The following is an 18,962-nucleotide window of genomic DNA, read 5'->3' on the forward strand; positions in this document are numbered from 1 at the left end:
CATATTCCCCCTCCCTATCCAGGTCCACAGAAAAGTCTTAACTGACCTTCTCCAGCAATATTCACCATGGGTGATTTTAGGACTTTCAGCAAAAGAATTTCTACAAAAGATTTCAGTGTAGATAAACTTCCTATTTTTATGTTGCCCTGTTTTACTTGGCTACTGTCTGAAAAAATCAGCACTCCAGGTGCTGGACACCCCCTTACTAGTTTTTCACAAGATATGTGAACAAGGCCTCTGGCCTGGTTCACAGTGCTGACTACATTTCTAAGATAAGGGAGTTACTAACTGGGCTCCATGGTAACAGCTGGCAGAAGGAGGAAAGAAAGGAAAGAAAAAGCTCTCCCCTTCCCAGGTGTCCTTGAAGGGTTAACTTGCCCAGAAAAGAAAAAAAAAAGACTGTGAACTTATGAGCCCCTTCCCTTATGTGCTCGGTGCAAAATTCTGAAACTACCTAAACTTGGAGTTCAGGGGATTAATTGATTACAGCAGAAGCTGTGCCCTCTGAATCTGGCTGCAACCAAATAAAACTCTTTCCCTATCTTCACTGCTATTTTAGGTGCCTTGCCTTGTCCATCTCTACAACAATATATTTCTATACATTTAAACATTGTTTGTTTTCATGAAATGGTAAACAGATGAGATTAATTGTGGACTGCAAGTAACAAAATATCTCTTATTAAATTGGAATAATTTGCATAAATTCAGAAATTTACAAGGATTACTTCAAAGTGTGAATAAAGAAAGAGTTAACAGATGGTAAAGAGAAATTAAAAGGTTCTAAGTATGGATTTAATAGAAGGAAAATGTGTTTCTGGATAAGAGAGTCTATTAAGTAAATAAGAGGGTTTAAGCAAGTGATAAAGAAGGTCTATGTACATTGGTTACGTATGTAAGTTTTTTGAGCAAGTAATCTTGAAGGAATTAAGGATTATACAACTATGGTTAAACAACAACTGTTATTTTGCAATATTGTAATATGTTATTTCTTTAACGGCTAAACTTTATTAATATAAAAACATCAATGTAATTGTGGTACTATTACTCTTCTTTGTATATTAAATGTGTTCATATTTTCCAGGTATATAACTCTTTAAGATAGAAGCTTTAAAGAAATTATATCAAGCTGATGTTCTCCAAAAGGTTGAGTGGTAATTTTAGGCTTATAAAAATAACATATTGGAGATTTATTTATATCATGTAATGTTCTATAACTGGACCTGTTATCAATAAGATAAATATAAAGTTCTAAACACTGGGTACAATTTAAATGTAATATCATATTGTGTTAGCTAGTATTCATGTGACATCAAGCAATAATATATGTAAACTTTATAGAATAATATTTTAAAAAAAGATCAACTTCAATATTAGAACACTTTATCTAAGATTTACAAAGAGCCCTGGCTTACTTGAGATAAGGCTACGCCTTCCATCTTACTACATGTCAGAATGACTCCAGAGTAGGCCAAACTTCAGCTAAAGCCCAATACTCTTAATTTAAGGTGAAACTAACTTTGCTGAATGTTTATGATCAAGACTTAAAATTAAATTAAAATGGCCAAGAAAACCAATATTTGGCTCTTGCCCTCTGAGTCAGTCTGAAATCCAGGAAACAGGGAATATCTCTAAAGCACTTTGCAACTCTAGGTCGCATAACCTCCTGATCAGGGAGACTATTGAGACCACTGGAGAATGAAAAGCCAATCAGTGCATTTTCTATGAAGAGGAGGTTCATTAGAGACAAGAGACATCCCTGATGCTTCCAAGGGAAGCCACATGGTCAACTAAAACCTGGACCCATCCTAGCGCAAATGGCAGTAGCAGAACTAAGAAGCTGTTTTCAAGTTTCCCCATGAGTGACCCCTGTGGGAACTCAACTGACTCTTCACAATAGATAGAAACAAAGTCAATTTTGACCAGCTTGATCTTAAACACCTACCAAACAGTTAAGCCAAAACACAGTTATTCCTAGGAGTAATGAAGGACAAGAACAGCTAGAAAAGGGGAGACAGCAATCAGGCCAACAGTCTCCATGGGGAATGTTCAGTCAAATATGGCCTTGGCTCCTCCCCCTCGCAGGACCCCTACTAGTTTTCTTTATGTTTCTCCTAATAGGACCATGACTATTGAATTGCCTACAGAAGTTCCTGCAATTTCAGATACATAAATTCACCAACCAGTCAGTCAATCAACTACAAGCCCCTGATGCCCAAGACAGAGACTGGGACTCATGACCAACTCCTCTAACTCCAGAGACTCTGTGCCTATCTAAAACCCTCTCTAATCCCTTTTTCCAGTTTTCACAACCCCTCTTTCATGTCCTAGGAATGAGAACTACTGTCCAGCTGGTCCACTCTGCTTGTTCAGTCTGCTCTACTGTATCCCCACAAGGAAGCAACAAACCTAAACTCCCCACACGTCAGATGAGGAGCCACTAGCCAGGCAAAGACTGGTAGATCAACTTCACTCACATGCCTAGACACAAAAAACTTCGCTACCTACTTACTTTGGTTGATACTTTTTCAGGTTGGATAGATGCCTTCCCTACATTCAGGGAAATTGCTGACACTTGCCTCCATCGTCATTGAGGGGATCATTCCCAGGTTAGGACTTCCCACCTCCATCCAGTCAGAAAACATTCCTGCCTTCACTTCTCAGGTTTTTCAACTAGTCTCCAAAGGCCTCAACATCACTTGGAGGCTCCACATCCCCCACCAACCCCAGTCCTTGTGTGGGTCTGTAAACAAGTCAGGATGGTGCCTGGCATTTTGCCAGAGGGAGTGGTTTGTGAAGTAATGCCAGGGAGCCATTAAGTGTGGAGATTCCCTTTGGTTGACTGCTGTATCTAATTTATGTTAATTAGGATAAACTGTGTGGAATGGATATATACTTCTCCTGTCCTACAATAAATGGCTCCCACTCCTGCTGTATCAATCTACACAAGTTGCTCATTACTCCCTAGTTAGTTTGCTCAGCCAGCCGGGCTGCAGCAAGGCCTAACAGCATTCTCAAGGATCATCTCACTAAACTTGCTTGAACTCAGGCTCTTCTGGCCCAATTTCCTACTGTTGGCCCTCACCTGAATTCAGATAGCCCCAAGAGGGCCCTCAGGCCTTAGCCCCTTTGAGCAACTATATGGGTGCCCTTTATTAACCACCCAAAGCTTTCCAATCACTCCTCCTCCCCTTGTGACCTACCTGTCCTATCTCATACTTTTATGCAAACTCCTAAGGGAACATGTAGACCAGTGCCTTCATGTGACATTTATTGCCTCAATTCCAGCACAGCCACAAACTGAATTGGACCCTCTTCAACTGGGTGACCCAGTCTTACTTCAGGAACTGCATTCTCAATCATTGGAATCTTGATGGACAGGACCCCATATGGTCATACTTACTACCCCAATGGTGACCAAGCTTTTGGGCCACTACCCCTGGTACCATGTCTTCCACATTAAAAGGCACCTGTTCCAAATGTCCAGTCTTGGACTTCCACCATACCCACCAAACTCAAAATTTCTCACCAACCCTCTTCTTTTACTAACCATTATTCTCTCTCAAGTTATCTCAAACCACAGATGCCGCTTCTACAACCAAGCCACCAGGATGACACCACCCACTCTCAGTTTATGGGTCAAGGCAATTGCTCCTCCACTGGCTGCAATTAGGCTGTCACACTAAACATTACTGGATTCAACCAAGCAACTTCAATACTTCCTAGAGTCCCTACAACAAAACCAATGACTGATACCAAAGATCTCCTCCGATCAGAAAGGGTTTGATGCCATTGACAACCTATGGCTTCAAGGAACTTTTATGGACTTTAACCCTACCAAAGTATTTATCTATAGCCACTGAGTGTTATTTTTTGTTGAGAGACACAGCCTAGTCGGAATGGCCCCTGGCATTTTGCCAGAAGTAGTGGTTGAGAGGCAAACCATTAGGATGATGCTGGATTGAAACAGGTTGTGTATTCAATTATATATAGACCCCTATGTCCACCTTGGATGCCTGCTACTTTAAAATTCTCGTGGGGACTCCTGGGGATTTTCCATTGGTTGGTGAAGTTCTGGTGGTGGGAGTTCCGGTTGGTGTGTGGTGTGCCTAGAAGGGCCACGTGGGTGGCGTTCATGGGAGTTTGGAAAATAAATAAAGTTTGTTCCTGCTTGAGTGGTGCCTGATTTGTGCCCAGCCAGATTGCAGCAATTTTTGGCTGCCCTGGTGTTCTCAGACTTGTCCTCTGCCCCCAACATTCCTCCACTTCCCCTTCTAGGCCCAACTTCGCCCACCATTAAGCAGGAAGTAGCCAGAGGACTTTACACTATCCCCCATGTCACTTAGAAAAACAAAAAAGAAGGAATGTTAGGTGCAGGAAAGGCTGAGTAAGCTGTCTGCAGGGCATGCCAAATAAAGTTAGCTGCAAGATTACCTGGTCTCTCAAACCCTCTGTCTGGTTCTTTATCACCTGTTTGCTTCTAGCCCAAATGCCCAAGCCCCCGCTCAAGGATGAGCACTTTGCCCCCCTGCTCAAGGCTGAACACTCAGCCCACCACTCAAGGCCGAACACTTAACCCCCTTTTGCCAACAAGGCAGCTTGCAGACCCAGAGACCCCATTAGATTCTGACTATAAAAACTCCCTCCTGCTGTGGTAGTAGGAGCAAATGTGACTCCATTTTGTTTTATGACTTCATCCTGTAAAACAACTATGCCAAGTAGAGGAGTCATGACTGGAGACAGATGTTCTTTTCCTTTTGCTATAGAAACCTATAAGAACACAGAACTACCTAATGGGGCATTGTTTCTGTAACTAGGGTAACGGGGCTCTGTTTCTGTAACTGGAGTGACTGGGCTAACTGTGATTGTTTAGGCTTCCTTCCGCTTGACTGCACTGTCCCGCTTCTGTAACCTGGCTTGCTTGCATTGGCTAAACCCCCTGAACATTCCTTCTGCGGTTTTCAGGCTTATAAGGAGTGCCCTTACAATTTTTGGGGGCTGATCAGGGGAACAGCTTTATGTTCTGGTCAGCCACCACTGGTGTGCTTTAATAAAGGCTTGATTTGATTATACATGAGTGGTCTGGAAGTCAATTTATGAAACCCTGGGACAAAGCTTTAACTATAACACTGCTGGGCCCCTCTCTCTCTCTTGCTCTCTCTTGCTTTCTCTGTCTCTCTTGTGTTCTCTCTCTCTCTCTGTCTCTCTCTCTATCTCTCTCTCTCTCTCTCTCTTCTCTTTCTCTCTTTTCTCCTCTGGTGCACTGTTGTAATAAAGATCTCTTGGTTGCTCTGAGTGTTGTGGTCACTTTCCTTTCAACTTCTGTAGCCAATATGAACTTTTAATTTTTTTTTTAGATGTAGATGGACACAGTATCTCAATTTAATTTATTTATTTATCTGTTGTGCTGAGGATCCAAACTCAGTGCCTTACACATGCTAGGCAGGCACTCTCTACCATTGAGCCATAATCCCATTCCAGCAATATGTTGTTGAAATCACTTTTTTACTGAGTCTAAAATTGTAACAAGATCAGTATAGAAAATTTGAAAAATGCATAAAATTACCAAGAAGAAAAAATGTTACCCATCAGTGGTTATCACTATTAACATTTTAGAGTATAGCTTTCTAGTTTCCTCTGATTCATTTCTTTACATAGTTGAAACTAAATTGCATACATGTATTTTAACTTGTTTTGTTTAAAACTGATATTATAAAATATGCATTTTCCGTGTTGTTAAGAACTTTAGCATATGTAATTTTAATAGTGCCATACATAATATTCTTTCAGGATTGGAGTGTAATTAAGGATTGTTCATTTTAGATATCCCTATTGTTTACAAATTACTGCCTTTATTTTTTATATATATTTCTTTTGGATCTCTGAAGGTAAGGTGCAAGTAAGGTGTATTAAGGTATGTAGATGGTTGAGGGATAGCAAATAAAAAAATACCCAAGGGCCAGAGGATGAAATTTTGGTAGAAAGAGACCTGTTTCAGGAAAATGAGGGGCATGATACACGAATAAAAATATGAAAAATAAAATGGCTCTGACACTGTGTGGATACATGCGGAGCAAGTGGTGAAGCTCAGAAGCATGGAGTGTAACTGTATTTTGGGGAGGTTTGTTGATGAAGAGAAGGAGAAAAATGGAATGAGGTAAAAGGGGGAAACAAGAACACGTAGCATTTTTATTTTATGTGTTTATTTTTAAAGATAGAGACTGGAACATTGTTAGGGCCAAGGTATACCTTAAGAGAAAATAGGGGGTTGGGATTGTGGCTCAGTGGTAGTGCACTTGCCTGGAATGGGTGAGGCACTGGGTTTGATTCTCAGTATCGCATATAAATAAAGATAGAAAGAACTATTAATAACAAAAAAAGAGAGAGAAAATAGGGATATGAGTATTAAAAACAAACTAAAGATTGGAAGTCCATCTGCTGTTTTACATTTTTTTTCTTTTTTGTCTTAACCCTGGTAATTAGTTTCAGAAAAAAATTTCAGACTCCTCATAATCATTTGATATTTCCATGCATTGTGGCTTAGAATCTGACTTACACTCAAGACCTATTTTAGCCTAATGAAATGAGGAACTACACATAATGTTGATTCTAGACTTTGCATGTTTGTTTTTGTTTCATATGTGTCATAGTAGCATAGCATTAGAATAAGCTCATTTAGTAACAACCTCTCTGAAATTTTATATATTTAAATATATAAAATTATATAAAATTTTATATATTTCCTTGTCCACAGACTGCAACCACATTTCAATAGCAGTTTCTGGGAATTCTCTAGTGCTGATGTCTAAACAAATTATTAACATTTTAACTCCTATTGTCAATCTTTCTTGACCTGTTATGTTCCCAGTATATTTTATATTTTTAAAATATCACCTTTATGTCTCATCTGTGCATTTTGGTCATTCCTTGTTATTTATAAATGACTTCTAACAAGCTCACCTGACTATCTTGCTTATACTGTTCTCGTCAAATAAAGACAGCAACTCTAACACCACCCCATGTATCCACAAAGTGCCAGATCCATTTTATTTTCCATACAAAAGATTGTTCATAGAGCTTGCAAAAGAAGTTAATTGGTCCTAAAATTTGGCTTTAGATTAAATTAATAAAGAATCTTTTATAAGCAACTGTAAATGAGCCACTATAAATGACACAATTTCTACTAATGGAAAAATAATCATCAGGCTAATAATAGAGATAATATGTATTTGCAATTAAATAAGTTAAGAATTGTAAATTAATTATACTAATAAAGTGCCAGGCTTCCTTCAGCAACCAGGAACTCAGTAATAACTGCAACATTAGCACTTAGCATTTTCTCATTTGAGAAAACTTAATATATCAGCTGGTAACAAGTCAAAATGAATTTGAAAACTGTTTTTGCTACTCTAACTTGTATAAAACCTAGCTGCTATATAACTCTCTGCTGTATTATGTTGCCTTCAAAGAAACATCTGTTTAGCATTAAAAATAATTAAGAATTTTTTTTATTTATTTTTTATTTTTTTTTTTTAGTTTCTCTAACTCAGCTACCTTGTTCATTCTAGGTTTCCTAGATGTGAGAGGCGGTGTCAGACAGGTCAAGTAATGCAATGTGATGCATAAATATGAAGCTTATTTGTACTAATTGTGATCATTATCAGCAGGAGATTCCACAGTAAAACTCTGCCATCATTGCATCAGAAACAATGCAACTCCTAGAAGAAAATATAGGATCAACATTCCAGCATAGAGGCATAGAAAATGACTTTCTCAATAGGACCCCAAAAGCTCAGAAAATAATGCCAAGAGTTAATAAATGAGATGGCACCAAATTAAAAGGCTTCTGCACAGCAAAGGCAATAATTAAGAATAGAAAGAGAGAATCTAAAGGATGGGAGAAAATCTTTTCCTAGCTACTGTTTTGAGAGAGGATTAATATCTAGAATATATAAATAACTAAAAAAAATCAAATAACCCAATTAATAAATATAAACATACTAATGTATTAAACAGACACTTCTTAAAAGAAGAAATACAAATGGCCAACAAATATATGAAAAAATGTTCAACATTATTAGCAATTAGGGAAATGCAAATCTCACAACAGTCAAAATGGCAGTCATTAAGAATACAAATAATAATATATGCTGGAGAGGATGTGGAGAGTAAGGGGCACTTTTACACTGTTGGTGGGATTGTAAATTAGTACAAGCACTATGGAAATCAGTATGAAGGTTCCTTAGATGGAACCACCATATGACTCAGCTATACCAATCCTCAGTGTTTATCCTAAAGAATTAAAGTCATCATATTATAAGGATACATGTATTTCCATGTTTATAGCAAAACAATTCACAATAACCAATCTATGGAACTAGCTTTGGTGTCCATTGACAGATGAATGGATTAAAAAAATGTGGTGTACATACACGATGAAACTTTATTGAGCCATAAATAAAAATAAAATTATGTCATTTGCAAGAAAATGAATGGAACCAGAGACTATTATGTTAAGCAAAATAAGCCAAAGTCAGAAGATCAAGGGTTGTTATGTTTTTCTCTGATATGTAGAGGCTAGAGAGAAAAAGTAAAACAAAAGTTGGGGTGGATCTCCTAAAAATCAGTGGAAGGTCAAAAAGAGGAAAGGGACCAGGGAGTGGGAGAAAGGGAGTGAGGGAAAAGTGCTAAGGAATGATATTGGTCAAATTATATTCTTATAATGTGTGCATGTATGAATATGTAACAAAAAAATCCCACCAATGTGTATAACTATGATACTCCAATAAAAATATTAAAAATAAAATTCATGACACAAAAAGGAAAAAAAAACTGTGCCACTAAAGAAATACCCTGGCATGTATGCTCAGTACAGGCCTTTTATATATAGCTTCCTTGGAATCTCATCCTTTCACAGATGTGTAGATACAGTCCTTCCAGGCTCCTCTCCAGACCTTCCTTCAAAGTAGAGCTAGCTAGTAGTGTTTCTGTTTCTTTGATGGTAATTTACTTCAGCTGCAGGAGTTTGTATGCTTGTGATATCTTTATTGTAAGGATAACCCAGACAGCCAGAATGGAGCTTCACACTAAAGTTTGCAGCACTCTTTGTGCTGTTTTGTCATGCTCCAACTGTGTCATATTTGCTTTTTCATTCTTAATCTCAATGATGTAAACATTTTGCATTCTTCTTAACTGTCTCTCCAAGAATGTCTTGGTGGCCTATACAGGCTTTTCTGACTCCACTACTTAATATTCCTGTTACAGAAAATCCCCATGATTTTACTCCTCTAGAATTATGTGTTTCCCTTGATAAGAAGTTTTGTGGTAATACTAGCAAAATACTTTCATAATACATATCAAAATTACATTAAACTCTTATCCCTTGCTCTTGTATTTTTTCTTTACAATGAAACTACTACAGACCTACATGTAGAAGACTCCAGGAGTTTAGAGAACAAGAGAAATATAACATATTAACATATTAACAAGCAGGGACATAAGAAAAGCTTTGGAGTGAAGTCTTAAATCATAACATTTTGTGGTTTATGTAATGCTTTATCTGTATCTAAAAAACCAGTAAATATTCCTTCTTACAGTTTTATTTTTAATTAATAAACTACTCACATATGTTTATGGGGTACCATGTGATGTTTCAGATAAATTAGCATATGCATCACCTTAGTATTTGTCATGTCTTTGAGATGAGAGCATTTAAAAATTTGTCTTAGCTATTTTGAAATACACATTATTGCTAATTATAGCCCTCCTCCTCTCTAACTTAACCTCATGCCTGTTTACCAAAGTCTCCCTTTTTCCCCATCTACCCTCCTGGCTGCCTCCTGCGTCCCTGCCACACACATGAGACTTGGTAAATACCATTGTACTCTCCACTTCTATGATTTTGACTCTTAAATTCCACATGTTAAGTGAGAGCATAGGTTTTTTTCTCCCACAACTTGGCTTATTTCACTTAACATAATCTCCTCACTTAACATACTGTCATCCATATTGTTATAAATGCAGAATTTCCTGTTTCTGCAGGGTGAATACTATTTCATTGTGGATGTACACCACCATATCGCCTTTTTAAAGAATCCCTTCATGTGTGGGGGGACACTCAGGTTATTTCTGTATCTTGGCTATTGCAAGCAATGCCTCAGTTAACACAGTGGTATATATACTAAGAGCCACAAATTTCTTGAGGAAACTGCCCATAAAATTATAAAATATGTGACTATAGAAACTGTTCACAGCTATTATTTTCACCTGTGTTTTTAGAATATTCACAAAGGGCAAAAAGACTTTTTCTTCAAATATACAGCACTTTTTCAATAACAGATAACCTCAGTTTTTCATAATTTTTAAGAGCTAACTTTTTATTTATTTTTTTTTATGTTATTGAATATTTCTTTGTCTTATTCAGAAAGGTGTTAGTTTTATGCATCTCTGAGAAACATTTTTACCTTCTTCTGAAAGGCATAGTTTGGACTAGGTATAGCCGCCACAGTTCACATCAACTTCTGAGTTCTATATTCCCTTGTTGCTTTCTCCATTTTTTTTATAATTGCAGGACTGGGATTGAATCTCATGCTTAGTTGTCCTTCATTCACAAAGCTACATTCCCAACCCTTTTAACAAGTGTGATGAGATGTATCCATCATACAGTACCATGCAGAATGTATCCACCAGCCGGTACTGCTATGTAGTGCCAGGTAAAATAGTTCCATTGCCCTAAAAATCTACTATGTACCATCTTGTCTTCCTTCCTCTACTCCAACCCCAGATCCTTTCACTTTCTTTTTAGTTTTACCTTTTTCAGTAGGTCACAGTTCATAAACTGATTTTAATTTCCTATGTCCTCGCAGGTGCCGAAGTCTCGCTGGGCACAAAATAACCAAGCTGCCACACAGCCTTGTAGGTTCAAACAGCAACTCTTTATTCCCAAACTCTCACCAGCACTCTACACACACTTCCCAGGAACAGACTCCCTCCACCAGGGTCCTTGCGCCAATTCTCTCAGAACCCTAGAGAACTCCACAGGAACTCCAAAGTAGTGGGTGCCAGAGGCAGCAGAACCCACCCTAATCCCAGAGCAGCCCTATTCCCGGGGCAGGATCACCTTTCAACCATTCCCTCTGGCAAAATGGCAGGAGTCATTCAGACTAAACTGTGGCTCTCAACATGCAGTATTTTTAATCTTATTGAAATTGGGTTTTTTTTTGTTTTATTTTCTAGACTGGGTGTGTGTTCTCAAAATTTCATTATGAGGTCTTTCCTTGGATTAACATAGCAATTTTGTTTAATTTTTTATTGTGTCTTCTACATCTGTATTGTTCTTTCTAGAAAGTGTGGAATTGATGAATTTGCATAGCTGTAGCCAAATGAATTTTCTTTCTTCAATGAGTTTGACTTTTAGACTCTATATAAGTGAGATCAACCAGTATTTGTCTGTGTCTGGGTTATTTCACTTGGCATAATATCCTCCAGGTTTATCTACATTGTTGGAAATGGAAAAATTTCTCCCTCTCAACCCAGTTCATGGGGCCTCTGCTTCCTGCAGAGTCCTGGTGCCGGAGCTTCAGTAGCTTCTGGTGAAGTGGAGGTATGGGTGGGGGTGAGGGTGGGGTGTGGGACTCTGCTGGCCAGGTCCTCGCTGGCCACTCTGCCACCATTCTGTCTGCCTCCAGGCACCACATGACCCTGGGAATGTCCAGCATGTGTGAAGCCGCCACACCCAGCCACTTAGCCTTGGCCCACCGTGCCCAGGCCCCGAAGCCCCAGACAGGCCCCTCTCAGCACCTTGCCTTGGAGCGTTCTCCCAGCCCAAGGTGCTGGCATCCAAGGCACCCTGCCAGTCCCGGACCTGATGCTCCTCCAGCCACGGGTTGAGCCGGACTGCGGGAAAGGGGTGAGTCCCTCTACCCTGGCTACAGTGGTTTACTAGCTTTCCCTGACACCCAGGTTGGATGGGTCTCTGCTGCAGTCCGGCTGCAGGAAAATAACCAGGGGGTGACGAGCAACTTGTGTAGATTGATACAGCAGGAGTAGGAGCCCTTTATTGTAGGACAACAGAGGTATTTATACATTCCACACAGTTTATCTTAATTTACATAAACTATATACAACAGTCAACCAATAAGGAATCTCCACACTTAATGGCTCCCTGGCATTACTTCACAAACCACTCCCTCTGGCATTTTGCCAGGCACCATCCAGACTTGTTTACAGACCTTAACATTAGCCACTCCCTCTGGCAAAATGCCAGGCACCATCCTGACTTGTTATAGATTCTAACAGGTCTCTCTCTTGGAGGTATGATTCCCCTCTACCCTGGCTGTGGCTGTAAAGGACCTCCCCCTGACAGCCAGCTGGTAGGGTCTCTGGATTGAAGAGGTGAATCCTCTCTATAGTGGCTGCAGTGGTATAAGAATTTTCCTACACCCAGGTGGGAGAGGTCGTCCACCTTGAGTGGAGAGTCTCCTCTACCCTGTCTGTGGCAGTATATAAACTCCCTTGACAACCATGTGGAAGGGATCTTCCACCTGGAGAGTCGAGTCCCCTCTCCCCTGGGTCTAGCGGTATAGGAGCCCCCCCCCCCCCGCACAACCAGGTTATGGGGTCTTCCGCCTGGATGGGCGAGTCCCCTATACCTTGGCTAAGACGGTATATAAGTTACTACCATTCCCAGGTGGGAGGTGTTTCTGGACTGGAGGTGCCAGTTACCTCTACCTGCCTGCTGAGGTATATGAGCACCTCCCCCCAAACCTAGATGGGAGGTGTCTCTCCTCTGAAGGGGCGAGTTCCTTCTACCATTGCTGCGGTAAACAATCTCCCCCTGACACCTAGGTGGGAGGACTCCTGCCTGGAGAGGCGAGGCCACTAAACCCTGGCTGCAGTAGTATGGGAGGTCCCCCTACACCTAGATGGAAGGGGTCTCCTGCCTTTTGTGTGAGACCCCACTACACTGCTTGTGGGAGTATATGAACTCCCCAGAACAAGCAGGTGGAATGGATATTCCGCCTGGAGGGTTGAGTCCTCTCTCCCCTGGCTCTGGCAGTATAGGAGCTCCCCCATCACCCAGGTTATGGGGTCACAAGACTGAAAGTGCGAGTCCCCTCTACCCGGGCTTAGGAGGTATAGGAGTTACCCCCATCCCCAAGTGGTAGGTATCTCTCTCTTGGAGGTGCGAATTGCCTCTACCCTGCCTGCTGGGGTATATGAGCTCACCAGACACCCAGGTGGGAGGGGTGTTCTGCCTCGAGGGGCTAGTCCCCTCAACCCTGGTAAGGCGGTATAGGATTTACCACCATTCCCAGGTGGGAGGTGTCTCTTGCCTGTAAGTGCTAGTCGCCTCTACCCTGGCTGCTAGGGTATATGAGCTCCACCTGACACCCAGGTGAGAGGGGTTTTACACATGGAGCAGGGAGTCCCCTCTACCCTACCCGGGCTAAGGGGGTATAGGAGTTACTCCCATTCCCAGTTGGGAGGTGTTTCTTGCCTCAAGTGCGAGTTGCCTCTACCCTGGCTGCTGGGGTATATGAACTCCCTCTGACACCAAGGAGGGAGGGGTCTTCCGCCTGGAGGGGCGAGTCCACTCTATGCTGGCTGCAGCAGTTAAGGAACTTTCCCTGTTACCCAGGTTTGAGAGGTCTCCCGCCTAGAGGGGTGAGTCCCTCTACCCTGGCTGAGAGGGTGTACTAGCTCTCTCAGACACCCAGAGGGGAAGGGTCTCCTGCTTGGAGGGGAGAGTCCCCTGTGTTCTGGCTGCTGTGGTATAGAAGCCCCCCCCATAACCAGATGTGAGGGGTCTTCCGCCTGAAAGGGCGTGTCCCCTCTACCCTGGATGCAGTGGTATAGGGGGACCCCCTATACCCAGGTGGGAGGAGTCTACCGCCTTGTATGGCAAGTCCTCTCTACCCTGCTATGGCAGTATATGAACTCAAATGGCAACCAGGTGTGAGGGATCTTCCACCTGGAGAGACCAGTCCCCACTCCCATGGCTCTGGCTGTATAGGAGCTTCCAGGACTTGCAGGATATGGGTTCTCCAGAATGGAGGGGTGAGTCTCCTCTAAGCTGGCTGCAGGGGTATATGAGCTCCCCCAGATACCCAGATGCTAACAGTCTCCTGCCTGGAGTAATGAGTCCCCTCTACCCTCGCTGTGGCAATATTCAGGCTCTCCCAGACACCCAGATGAGAGTGGTATCCCACTTGGAAGGGTGAGTCCCCTCTACTTTAGCTCTTACCAGACAAGAGCTCCCAGTACACCCTGGTGGGAGGAATGCCCCTACAGGGGCGTGTTTCCTCTACCCTGGTTGTGGCAGGATAGGAGCCCCCACCCCCACCCAGGTGGGCGGGGTCTCTAGCCTGTAGAAGCGGTCCCTTCTAACCTGGTTACTGCAGTAATCAAGCTCTCCCAGACACCCAGGAGGGAGGGGTCTCCCGATTGAAGGGGCAAGTCCCCACTATCCTGGATACGGATGTATAGGAGCTCACCCAGATATCCAGGTGGGAGGGTCTCCCGACTGGAAGGACAAGTCCCCTCTATTCTGACTGCAGTGGTTTAATATCTCCCCCTGACATCCAGGTGAGAGGGGTCTCCTGCCTCGACTTGGGAGTCCCCTCTACCCTGGCTGCTGCAGTATAGGAGCTCCCCTGACACCCAATTGGGAGGATTCTCCGGCCAGGAGGCTAGAGTCCCCTCTACCCTGCTGCAGCGGTTTAGGAGCTCCCAGGTGGAAGTGGTTTCCCTTCTGGAGGATAGAGTTCCCTCTACCCCAACTGCAGTGGTATAGGAACTCCTCTGACACCCAGGTGGGCGGGGTCTCCAGCCTGGAGGGGTGAGTCCTCTCTTCCTTGGCTGTGATGGTGTAGGAGCTCCCCCCTACACGCAGGGGGTAGGGGTCTCCCTATTGGAGGACGAGTCCTCTCTACCCTGGCTGTGGAGATATAGGAGCTCACCTAGACACCCATGTGGGTGGGGTCTCCCAACTGGAAGTGCAATTCCTCTCTACCCTGGCTACAAAGGTAATTGGAACTCCCCCTGACACCAAGGTGGGTAGGATCTCCCACCTAGAGGTGCGAATCACTTCTACCCTGGCTTCAGTGGTATTGGAGCTCCCCAGGATACCCAGATGGAGGGGTCTCTCTCCTGGAGAAACGAGTCCACTCTTTTTTGGCTGCAGTGGTATGCAAGCTCCCCCAGACACCCAGGAGGGAGGAGTATCCCGGCTGGAGGGGTGATTTGCTGCTACCCCATCTGCAGGTGTATAAGATCCACACTTCACCAGACACCCATGTGGGAGGTGTCTTCCCCCTGGAGGGGCGATTCCCCTCTACCTTGGCTCAGGCTGTATAGGAGTTACCCCCATTCCCTCAGGTGGGAGGTGTCTTTCGCCTGGAGGTGCTAGTCGCCTCTACCATGGCTGCTGGGGTATATGAGCTCCACCTGACACCCAGGTGGCTTGGGTCTTCCACCTGGAAGGGCAAGTCCTCTTTACCTTGGCTGTAGCAGTTAAGGAGATTCCCCTGACACCCAGGCTGGAAGGGACTCCCACATAGAGGAGTGACTTCTCTCTACCCTAGTTGAGGGGGTGTACCAGCTCTCCTAGACACCCAGATGGAAGGGGTCTCCTGCTTAGAGGGGTGAATTTCATCTATTCTGGCTGCTTTGATCTACTAGCACCACCCATATCTAGATGTGAGGGGTCTCCTGACTGAAAGGGTGAGTCCCCACTTCCCTGGCTGCAGGGGTATACTAGCTTTCCCTGACACCCAGGTGGGAATGGTTTCCCACCTAGAAGGGTGACTTCCCACTACCCATTGGGGGTTTACCAGCTCTCCCAGACACCCAGGTGGGAGTGGTCTCCTGCTTAAAACTCTCTATTCTGGCTGCTGTGGTATAAGAGATCCCTCCTACCAACCAAGATGGCAGGGATCTCCTGCCTGAAGGGGCATGTCCCCTCTACCTTGGCTAAGGTGATATAGGTGGAAGGTGTTTCTTGCCTGGAGGTGCATGTTACCTCTACCCTGGCTGCTGGGAAATATGAGCTCCACCTGACACCCAGGTGGGAGGGGTCTCCGGCCTAAAAGGGTGATTTTCCCCTTCCCTGGCTGCAGGGGTTTACTAGCTTTCCCAAGACCAAGGTGAGAGGGGTCTCCTGCTTGGAGGGGCGAATCCCCTCTATTCTGGCTGCTGTGGTTTAGGAGATCTCCCCCATACCAAGATGGGAGGTGTCTCCCACTGGAAAGGGCGAGTCCCCTCCACCCTGGCTGTGGAGATATATGAGCTCCTCCCCACACCTAGGGGAAAGTCGTCCCTTGCCTTGAGTTGTGAGTCCCCTCTACAATGGCTGCAACAGTATAAGATCTCCCCCTGACAACCAGGTGAAAGGAGGTCTCTCACCTGGAGGGGAAATCACCTCTGCCCTAGCTAAGGCAGAATACAAGCTCGCCCTGGCACCAAGATGTGAGGGGTCACTCGCCTAGAGGTGAGTGTCCACTTTACCCTGGCTGCAGCAGTATGAGTTTCCCCAGACACCCAAGTGGAATCGGTCTTTGAACTGGAGGTTCGTGTCCACTCTACTCTGACTCTGGTAGTATAGGAACTCCCCCTGACACCCAGGTTATGGTGACTCCCGATTAGAGAGTTCAGTCCCCTCTACACTGGCTTAGGGGGTATAGGAGGCCCCCCCATAGCCAGGTGAGAGGGGTCTCCCTCCTGGAGCAATGAGTCCCTTCTACCCTGGCTGTGGACATATACAAGCTCTTGCAGACACACAGGTGGGAGTAGTCTTCTGCATGGACAGGAGAGTCTCCTCTACCCTGGCTTTCACGGTATACAAGCTTCCCTGACACCCAGGTGGGAGAGGTATCCCGCCTAGAAGGGTGAGTCCCCTCTACTTTACCTTTTGCCATATAAGAGCTCCTATACACCCAAGTGGAAGGGATCTTCTGCCTGCAGGGGCATGTTCCCTCTACCCTTGCTGTCACAGTATTGGAGCTTCCTCTGACAGCCAGCTGGGTGGGGATCCTGCCTGTAGGAGTGAGTCCCCTCTACCCTGGATGCTGAAGTAATCAAGCTCCCCTGGACATCCAAGTGGGAGGGGTCTCCCAATTGGAGAGGCAAGTCCTCTCTACCCTGGCAGCAGAGGTATAGGAGCTCACCCAGACACCCAGGTGGGAGGGGTCTCCCGACTGGAAGGGCATGTCCACTCTACCCTGCCTGCAGCAGTATAAGAACTCCCCCTGACACCCAGGTGGAAGGGGTCTCTCTTCTGGAGCTGTGAGTCCCCTCTATCCAGGACACCCAGATAGAAGGGATCTCCCATCTGGAGGGGAGAGTTTTCTCTACCCGGCCTGCAGTGGTATAGAAACTCCCCAGCCACCCAGATGGGAGGGGTCACCCACCTGAAGGAGAAAGTACCCTCTACCATGGCTAGAGTGGTATAAGATCTCCCTCTGATACCCATGTGGGAGGGGTCTCCTGCCTGGAGGAACAATTGCCCACTACTCTGTATTTACTGAATAAAAAAAAAAATCCTAGAACTGTGGCTCAGTGGTTTAGTGTCCTTGGGTTCTACTCCTGGTACCAAAAGGGGAAAAAAAGAGGAGAAAAAGAAAAAGTGATTTGGGTACCTTGTTCTTTTGCTGAATAAAATTTTGGGGTGTGGAGTTTTAAAAGCTGTCATTCTGCCTATCAGAGGAATAGGTTGTTATATGTTTACTTAATTTTTTTTTTAAAAAAATGACAGCAGAATGCATTATAATTCTTATTACATGTATACAGCACAATATTTTATATCTCTGGTTGTATATAAAGTATGTTGGCACAAATTCTTGTCTTCATACATGTATTTGTATAATGATGTCCATCCTATTCCACCATCCTTGCTAATCCCTTGCACCCTTATTTTCCCTCCCACTTCTCTGTAATATCTAGTATTTATCTATTCTTCCCATGGTTCCCCTCCCTACCCCACTATGAGTCAGCCTCCTTAAAGCTGAGAAATATTTGGCATTTGTTTTGAGGGGGATATTTTAACTTCACTTAGCATTATCTTCTCCACAGCCATTCATTTACCTGTAAATGCCATGATTTTATTCTCTTTTAATGCTGAGTAAAATTCCATTGTGTATATATGCCACATTTTTTTATCCATTCATCCAATGAAAGACATCTAAGTTGGCTCCACAGTTTAGCTATTGTGAATTGTACTGCTATAAACATTGATGTGGCTGTATCCCTGTAGGATTCTGTTTTTAAGTCTTTTGGGTATAGTCTGAAGAGAGTAATACCTTTGTCAAATGGTAATTCCACTCCCAGATTTTCAAGGAATCTCCATACTGCTTTCTGTATTGGCTGTACCAATTTGCAGTCCTACCAGAAATATATTAGTGTGCCTTTTTCCCCACATCCTCGCCAACACTTATTGTTGTTTGTCTTCATAATAGCTGCCATTCTGACTGGAGTGAGATGATATCTTAGAGTAGTTTTCATTTGCATTTCTCTGATTGCTAGGGATGATGAAAATATCTTTATATGTTTGTTGATTGATTGTATATCCTCTTCTGAGAAGTGCATGTTCAGGTCCTTGTTGATTGGGTTACTTTTTTTTTTTTTTTTTTTTTTTTTTTTTTACAAAACAGATGTTAAAGGAATGGAAAAGAAGAAGTTGACCACAACACAGTAAGAAAACTGGGGCTTCAACTCCCCCCCACTTTTTTTTGGAGAGAGACAGAGAGAGAGAGAGAGAGAGAGAGAATTTTAATATTTATTATTTAGTTTTTTTGCAGACACAATCTGTTTGTATGTGGTGCAGAGGATGGTATCCGGGCAGCATGCATGCCAGGCAAGCACACTACTGCTTGAGCCCCATGCCCAACCCAGTCAACTCCCATTTACAGACATGGACAGATCATCTCTGCACACAGTAGATATTTACAGACCATCCCACCCAACCACTG

Source organism: Callospermophilus lateralis, chromosome 7 (assembly GCF_048772815.1).
Source record: "Callospermophilus lateralis isolate mCalLat2 chromosome 7, mCalLat2.hap1, whole genome shotgun sequence".
Taxonomy (NCBI): domain Eukaryota; kingdom Metazoa; phylum Chordata; class Mammalia; order Rodentia; family Sciuridae; genus Callospermophilus; species Callospermophilus lateralis.